General features: G+C 49.5%; 1 pseudogene; it reads left to right on the top strand.

Moving 5' to 3' along the window:
- The first annotated feature begins 220 nt into the window (after positions 1 to 220).
- LOC124621222 lies at positions 221 to 338 on the top strand (annotated as a pseudogene).
- The last annotated feature ends 8,244 nt before the right edge of the window (positions 339 to 8,582 follow it).

Below are 8,582 nucleotides of genomic sequence, written 5' to 3'. Positions count from 1 at the left end.
AGCGAGCTAAGTTTCGCAAGATCTCTGAAGAAACTATGTTGATTTTTATAGAAGGGATTTTCGTTGTCCAAAAAGTCATGTTTTTTAGCATAAAATATGTTCCATAATCCTACAACTCATTGACATGAAAGATACAGGCCCATAATTATGCGCGTCTGTCCTACAACCATTCTTGAAAACGGGTGTGACTTGCCCTTTATTTCCTCCGTAGGGATCCTTTGCCAACGGCCTTGCCTCAGTGGTAACACTGGTTCCCATCGGATCACCTAAGTTAAGCGCTGTCGGGCTGGGCTAGCACTTGAATGGGTGACCATCCGGTCTGACGAGTACTGTCGGCAAGCGGGGTGCACTCAGCCCTTGTGAGGCTAACGAACTACTTGTCTGAGAAGTAGCGGCTTCGGTCTCGTAAAGTGACATACGGCCGGGAGAGCGGTGTGCTGACCACATACGCCTCCATACCCGCATCCAGTGACGCCTGTGGGTTCAGGACGAAACGGCAGCCGGTCGGTACCGTTGGACTTCCCAAGGCCTGTTCGGAAGGAGAAATCCTTTATTGCTCCATCGATCTACGATCTGCTAAAAGGGGAGCATATTCTTTGACATAATCTTTGAAGTGTCTTACAGGTATCTCGTCTCGTCCTGACTACTTTTCAATACTAAGTGATTGTAGTTGCTTTTCTATTCAGGGATCGGTTACCTCAGTGTCTGCCATTTCGACGTTCGTACGAAGGTGAACGAAAGTAGACGTCGAAGACAGTATAGAAAAAGGTTATTCCTAAGAAAAAGCTAAGAGAGGCCTTCCACCAGCAAACTATCAGAAAAGTATTCGTGATTCAATGATTTTAGTATCTGGCAGCGCTATCGATAGACACCAGCTAGAGATAGCTATCCAGATTGCGAGCGGTTTGTCACTAGGGGGCGCCAAGCCGCCAAACAAGAAAGAGAAGACACTGTTGCAGACCATTGTCTTGCTTTCGTGCAGTAAAGTGAGTCTGCGAGCCGACATAAGAATTAAGGGATTACCAAAGTTAGAGGAGGTGGAAGATGCGACACGAGAAATGGAGATAACCAGAAATATTTGTTTATATGATTTTGATTCACCTTACTCGTGCTACACAATGCATTTTCACCGTAAAGGAGGGGAATAATTCGGTCTGTATACACGAATGTCCAGCATGCTGGAATAGCTGTTGGTCTGCAACTCCTGTTAATCAGTACAACAAAAAACCAGTCCAAAGTTACAAATTATTCTTTTTTATTCACTCAGTGGCTAGTGAACCGTGGTTATACTTTCAAAATCTTTTCTTAAAGAATTTACTTCATTTATTAGCGATTCATCAAGAACATTAACACATTTATTCCCACTATGTGAGCGTGGAAGTAGTTGCCAGTGGGTAACTGATGAAAAAATGGAAATTTTATTCCTAAAAGCCCTTCCTTTTTTTTTTTTTTTAAAAAAAAACAGATTTAAAAATTATAATAATCTGAAAGCACCCTTTACATATCAAGTTACAATTTATTCCAATTTATTCAGAGACAGAAATAATTTTCTTTTTTTGGCAGTATGAGCTTTCGGGCTGAGAACCTTGCCGCTCGCTTTTAACACGGCCGTAGTCGCGACCGCTCACGACAACCTCTGAAAGACTACACTGTTGCAAATCTGCAATACACCAGATTACTTTAAACTAAAAATTTTAACAACTCACACAAACACGTAAACTATGCACCCCGTCGGAGGGATGGAAATGGTACACAACATTCACATTAAAAAAAAATACTTTCCTCCGAAAGTGCAAATTCTTTTTAAAAGAAAACTCTTACGATGGAAGGGTGGCAGCTATATATACTAAAATGACCATTTAAATAAAAACCCACGAAATGCAGTCTTACATAAAATGTACAAACATCCTCTACATTACACGTATACCGCCTCTCAAGATGATAGGCAAGATAAAAACATATTTCAGGAATTCGGCCTTTACACCTTAAGCAATAAATTCGTTAACACCGAACCCGACAAACATGACAGAGGCAGCTATTAACGTACGACAGACCGACAGACAGACTCTAACTGCCTAACAAATGCGAAAGGGAGACAGACGAGCAAGCTGGGGACGGGAGACTGACAAAGGAAACAAGTAAAATGTAACATGTAAATGAAACAACATATCACGAATCACTTAACTTCTAATAAACTGCGATTTCTGGCGAAGACCTGGCGCAGCACCCCCAAAACGCTCTCCCGAACCGTCCGCTGCCAGCCGCTTCAACGGACGCAGGAAGGCGCGCCGATCTCCCGTCTCACGGCGTCGCAGCTCGCACCGGCCACACTGATGTCGTGGGTTGACTCCTGTTGCTCTCGTGTCGGCCGCGAAGCCACTACCCCTCGCTATACGGCGCGGGCCACTGGACTCCCGTGGCGACCTCACATGCGCCAACGCTCAAGACGGACAAGTCATCTTGTGTCCCAGTGCGCGACCGACCAACCGATCGTTCCAACCGCCAACGCCCATTGCCTGAGCAAACTCGAGCACACTGGCGGCCTCACACATACTAGCACTCCAGGCAACAGACAGACACTGACTGCCCCACGCTGACCTGGCTGACCATCTGATTAGACTCGCCCCTAGCGAGTTTTTTTTTCCTTTATTGTAATTTTAAACAACTATACAGGCGGGCTGTCAGCAGCATAGTACGCTGCTCTTCAGCCTTAAGTGGAACAATAAACATGACAGAGAGGTGATATATACAATACAAAAAACGGCGGGCAAAAAATGGAGATACGAAAAAACAATAAACAAGAAGCCGTTCACGTTGGACGAAAAAAACACTAACGCTGGAGACACGGCGCACAAAACACGGAGAACGGCGACGGCACATGTGAACAGTTGAGTTGTAACTGCACGAAACACAAAACGATGCACACACACTAAACACTGATGGCGATGATCTCCGGCGCGCGAATGTTCACTGAGTGTGGACGAGTCCGGGGACCTTCCAAGAGAGGAGGTGGAGGAGGAGGAAGGGGAAATGGGAGAGGGGAGAGCAGAGATGCCATGGGCAAAGGAGAGAGGGGGAGGGAGGAAGGGGGAGGGGAAGCCCGGGGGAGAGGGTAGGAGGGAGGGGGGAAAGGAAAGAGAAGGGAAGGGAAAGGGGGGGAGGGAGGGTGCCTAAAGGAAAGGACACAGGAGGTGGGGGGGGGGAGGATCAAAGTTGATAGGAGGGGTAGATGCAGGGGAGGAGGACATCATCAGGGAGAGGGAGCTGGCGGAAGCCACCTTGGGAGAGGGTAAGGATGGTTGAGAGATGGAGACCGGGTGGGACATGGGAATACAGGCGCGGCAGCTGGTGGGGGTGGGTGAGGATCGGGGAGACGAGCGGGTAAGGAGGGTCGAGTTTACAGGAGGTGTACAGGATCCGTATCCTTTCAAGGAAAAGGAGGAGGTGGGGGAAGGGGATGAGATCATACAGGATCCGCATGGGGGAGGGGAGATGGATGCGATAGGCGAGGCGGAGAGCATGGCGTTCAAGGATTTGGAGGGAGTTATAAAAGGGAGGGGGGGTGGAGATCCAAGCCGGATGGGCATGACAAAGGATAGGGCGGATGAGGGATTTATAGGTGTGGAGGATGGTGGAGGGGTCCAGACCCCACGTACGGCCGGAGAGGAGCTTGAGGAGACTGAGTCGGGAGCGTGCCTTGGCTTGGATTGTCCGGAGGTGGGGAGTCCAGGAGAGGCGACGGTCGAGGGTGACGCCAAGGTACTTAAGGGTGGGAGTGAGGGCGATAGGACGGCCATAGATGGTGATGTAGAAATCAAGGAGGCGGAAGGAAGGGGTGGTTTTGCCTACAATGATCGCCTGGGTTTTGGAGGGGTTGACCTTGAGCAACCACTGGTTGCACCAAGCGGTGAACCGGTCAAGATGGGAATGGAGAAGGTGTTGGGAGCGCTGTAGGGTGGGGGCAAGGGCAAGGAAGGCCGTGTCATCGGCAAACTGGAGAAGGTGGACGGGGTCTGACGGCGGCGGCATGTCCGCCGTGTACAAAAGGTACAGAAGGGGGGAGAGGACGGAGCCTTGGGGCACACCGGCAGAGGGGAAAAAGGTGTAGGAATCTGAGTTATGGACGGTGACATAGGAAGGACGGCGGGAGAGAAAGGAGCCGATCAGACGGACGTAGTTAATGGGAAGGGCGAAGGTTTGGAGCTTGAAGAGGAAACCGGAATGCCATACGCGGTCGTAGGCACGTTCGAGGTCCAGGGAGAGGAAGATTGCGGAGCGACGGGAATTAAGCTGTTCCCCCTAGCGAGCTCATAGCGCCCCTTAAATGCACGTGAACAGGCAACTATTCCCCTTTCCCACCAGAGGGAGACACCAAAGCTGCGATTGCCACAGCGGCGCCACTGCCAGAAACGGAAGGCGACTGCTTCACACTATGCGCTGTGGGGCGCTCTTCAAAACAGCAAATTGTACCAAGGCTCAGCTAGTTTCGGGCGGAAACCCATTTTTCAAATCATCGTAACATAGTTAAAAATGGTATTTCCGAAGATGTGAAAACCATATCAAAAATTTACAACGACATTTTCCTGTGTGCTTTGTAACTGTTCATCGCACATTTTTGACATGGTTTTCACACCTTCGGAAATACCAATCTTGCTGTGGTGTGATACTGTAAGACCTTCGGTACACACACCATCACATTATTTGACTTGTCGCTCTAATGAAGTAGGAGAGTGTCAGTAATATGTCTCGTGGTCTTATCGTGGCGCGTTTATCTTCTCCTATTAAGTCAGACGATAGAAATGCCACTTGCACACTTAGAGTAGCAGATTGACGGTGACCAACTTTAAACAGAACTTGATTAATTTTCACACACATTTATTAAAATACACTCCTGGAAATTGAAATAAGAACACCGTGAATTCATTGTCCCAGGAAGGGGAAACTTTATTGACACATTCCTGGGGTCAGATACATCACATGATCACACTGACAGAACCACAGGCACATAGACACAGGCAACAGAGCATGCACAATGTCGGCACTAGTACAGTGTATATCCACCTTTCGGAGCAATGCAGGCTGCTATTCTCCCATGGAGACGATCGTAGAGATGCTGGATGTAGTCCTGTGGAACGGCTTGCCATGCCATTTCCACCTGGCGCCTCAGTTGGACCAGCGTTCGTGCTGGACGTGCAGACCGCGTGAGACGACGCTTCATCCAGTCCCAAACATGCTCAATGGGGGCCAGATCCGGAGATCTTGCTGGCCAGGGTAGTTGACTTACACCTTCTAGAGCACGTTGGGTGGCACGGGATACATGCGGACGTGCATTGTCCTGTTGGAACAGCAAGTTCCCTTGCCGGTCTAGGAATGGTAGAACGATGGGTTCGATGACGGTTTGGAAGTACCGTGCACTATTCAGTGTCCCCTCGACGATCAGCAGTGGTTTACGGCCAGTGTAGGAGATCGCTCCCTACACCATGATGCCGGGTGTTGGCCCTGTGTGCCTCGGTCATATGCAGTCCTGATTGTGGCGCTCACCTGCACGGCGCCAAACACGCATACGACCATCATTGGCACCAAGGCAGAAGCGACTCTCATCGCTGAAGACGACACGTCTCCATTCGTCCCTCCATTCACGCCTGTCGGCGACACCACTGGAGGCGGGCTGCACGATGTTGGGGCGTGAGCGGAAGACGGCCTAACGGTGTGCGGGACCGTAGCCCAGCTTCATGGAGACGGTTGCGAATGGTCCTCGCCGATACCCCAGGAGCAACAGTGTCCCTAATTTGCTGGGAAGTGGCGGTGCGGTCCCCTACGGCACTGTGTAGGATCCTACGGTCTTGGCGTGCATCCGTGCGGCGCTGCGGTCCGGTCCCAGGTCGACGGGCACGAGCACCTTCCGCCGACCACTGGCGACAACATCGATGTACTATGGAGACCTCACACCCCACGTGTTGAGCAATTCGGCAGTACGTCCACCCGGCCTCCCGCATGCCCACTATACGCCCTCGCTCAAAGTCCGTCAACTGCACATACGGTTCACGTCCACACTGTCGCGGCATGCTACCAGTGTTAAAGACTGCGATGGAGCTCCGTATGCCACGGCAAACTGGCTGACACTGACGGCGGCGGTGCACAAATGCTGCGCAGCTAGCGCCATTCGACGGCCAACACCGCGGTTCCTGGTGTGTCCGCTGTGCCGTGCGTGTGATCATTGCTTGTACAGCCCTCTCGCAGTGTCCGGAGCAAGTATGGTGGGTCTGACACACCGGTGTCAATGTGTTCTTTTTTCCATTTCCAGGAGTGTAGTAACAAGCATAAAACTTACGTAACTTGATTCTGGATGCTATTTACGATTGACAATCTGAAGTTCCTTTGGTCTTGGTACATTAATCTTATTCTCACGTATCTCTGATACTCGACTAAGTGTCTATACTTTTCTCTTCATGGCTATGTACAGGAATATGATAATCGTATTAGGTGCAGACTGAATCTTGACTATAGACTAATGCAGACTGGTACAGACTGGTGCAGACAAATGCAGACTGACTAATCAGAGGTCTGTACACTCGTTATAATACCTCGTGCGTTCAGGTATCACTGCACGAGTGTGATCCGGGAGGAGAAAAGGTTCTACATTAGCAGCAATCTCATTGACTGCGTTACATATTAATACGTGGATCGGCGGAAGCAGAATTTGGTCCGTCTCTAAGGCAGCGCCATCTCGTAGTGTGGAGGCGGACGAGCGCTGCGCCTGTGCTGTTGTGCTTAGCGGGGCGCGCTCTAGTGGGAAAGTTGCGTACGCGCTGACTACGTGGAACTATGTACACAACACTTGCCTGTGTGTCTCGGCCACAAACTAGACAGCTAGTGAATAAAAGAAAGTAAAATTTGCAACTTTTGAGTGGTTTTTGCTGTACAGCTTTCGGTCTGTGTCTCACTTGAAGTGGTACAGCCTCACAAGCTTTTCATCCTAACGCATTTCTAGATTTATTTTCATGAATTCACTAGAAATTCAGCTCTGCGTGCAGTCTGCTGGTAGTATGTTGAGCGCCTTGTGAGGAGTCCCCGGCTGCTGCGGCTGGCGTGTGAGACGGCGCGTGGCTGGGGCTTCATTAGGCTGAGCGCCGGGCGGGGCGCAGGTGTTCCGCCGGTCAGCCGGCCGCTTTGCTGCTGATAGGATTCCGCAGGCGGCCTCTGAGTTGCAGGCTGCACCGGCTCACAGCGCGGAGTCCGCGTTCTGCATCTGTCCGCTGACCACCGAAATTAGCTTGCAGTAAAGGGGCAAAGAGGAAAACACAGAATGAGATTTTAACTCTGTAGCGGAGTGTGCGCTGATATGAAGACAAAGGGCCCGAGTTCGAGTGTCGATCCGGCACACAGTTTTAACCTGCCAGGAAGTTTCATATCAGCTCACACTCCGCTGCAGAGTGAAAATCTCGTTATGGAAATATCCCCCAGGCTGTGGCTAAGCTATGTCTCCGCAATATCCTTTCTTTCAGGAGTGCTAGTACCCCAGGTTCGCAGGAGAGCTTCTGTGAAGTTTGGAAGGTAGGAGACGAGGTGCTGGCGGAATTAAAGCTGTGTGGATGGGGCGTGAGTCGTGCTTGGGTAGCTCAGTTGGTAGAGCACTTGCCCGCGAAATGCAAAGGTCCCGAGTTCGAGTCTCGGTCCGGCACACAGTTTTAACCTGCCAGGAAGTTTCAGGAAAACACACATTCATTCTGCACGGTAACGCCAAATCGAAACTGTGGCGTAATGGAAGAGGCTTGGAAGGGACGAGGAATTTGGCCTTCAGCAGGACACCTTTTCAGTTTCGTTTTACCCAGACATGTTTCAGCACTTTTTGTGCTGTCTTCAGTGAGTTATGTTATTTTTTTACTTACATGAAGCTATTGGGAATTTAAGTTGGTAGCTACTCCGCTACACAATCTACAACTTGTCATGGCTTTGATGTTGCAGTGTTTTCTCATATGTTTTGGCGAGGTGAATACGGTGGTTTCTGTGACTTATGGTCGTTTGGCAGTGCACTTTCTACGAATGTCTGGGTAAAACTAAACTGAAAAGGTGTCTTGTATCAGGTGGAACGCCTCGTCCTATTTTCATAGCAAGCACGGACGTACGAAGAAAAAAAATGTGCGTGAAATCTTATGGGACTTAACTGCTAACGTCATCAGTCCCTAAGCTTACACACTACTTAACCTAAATTATCCTAAGGACAAACACACACACACCCATGCCCGAGGCAGGACTCGAACCTCTGCCGGGACATACGAAGAACTGCAACACCACGAGATGATTATGGTGTGGGAGGGGTTTGGATGTACCCAAGTCGCAATGCGTTAACTAGGCTGTATTTAATAAACTACTTAATCTACGAGTACTTACATATCAACACAGAGCAGCTGCTTCAACAGACAAGGTTAACGATGAGATGAACTTAATAAAAAAACTATTGCAGTTAATAACAGTTATAAATGATCCCTCGTTAGTCGAAAACATCTTCAAAGTTAAAACTGAAGCTAAAGTGACTACTTTAGACATCAGTGCTTTTTCTGACAGTAACGAGTATAAAAAAG

The sequence above is a fragment of the Schistocerca americana genome, chromosome 6 (genome assembly GCF_021461395.2).
Source record: "Schistocerca americana isolate TAMUIC-IGC-003095 chromosome 6, iqSchAmer2.1, whole genome shotgun sequence".
Classification (NCBI taxonomy): domain Eukaryota; kingdom Metazoa; phylum Arthropoda; class Insecta; order Orthoptera; family Acrididae; genus Schistocerca; species Schistocerca americana.
Note: the sequence above shows the minus strand (reverse complement) of the source record. Positions and strands in the feature narration are given on the sequence as shown.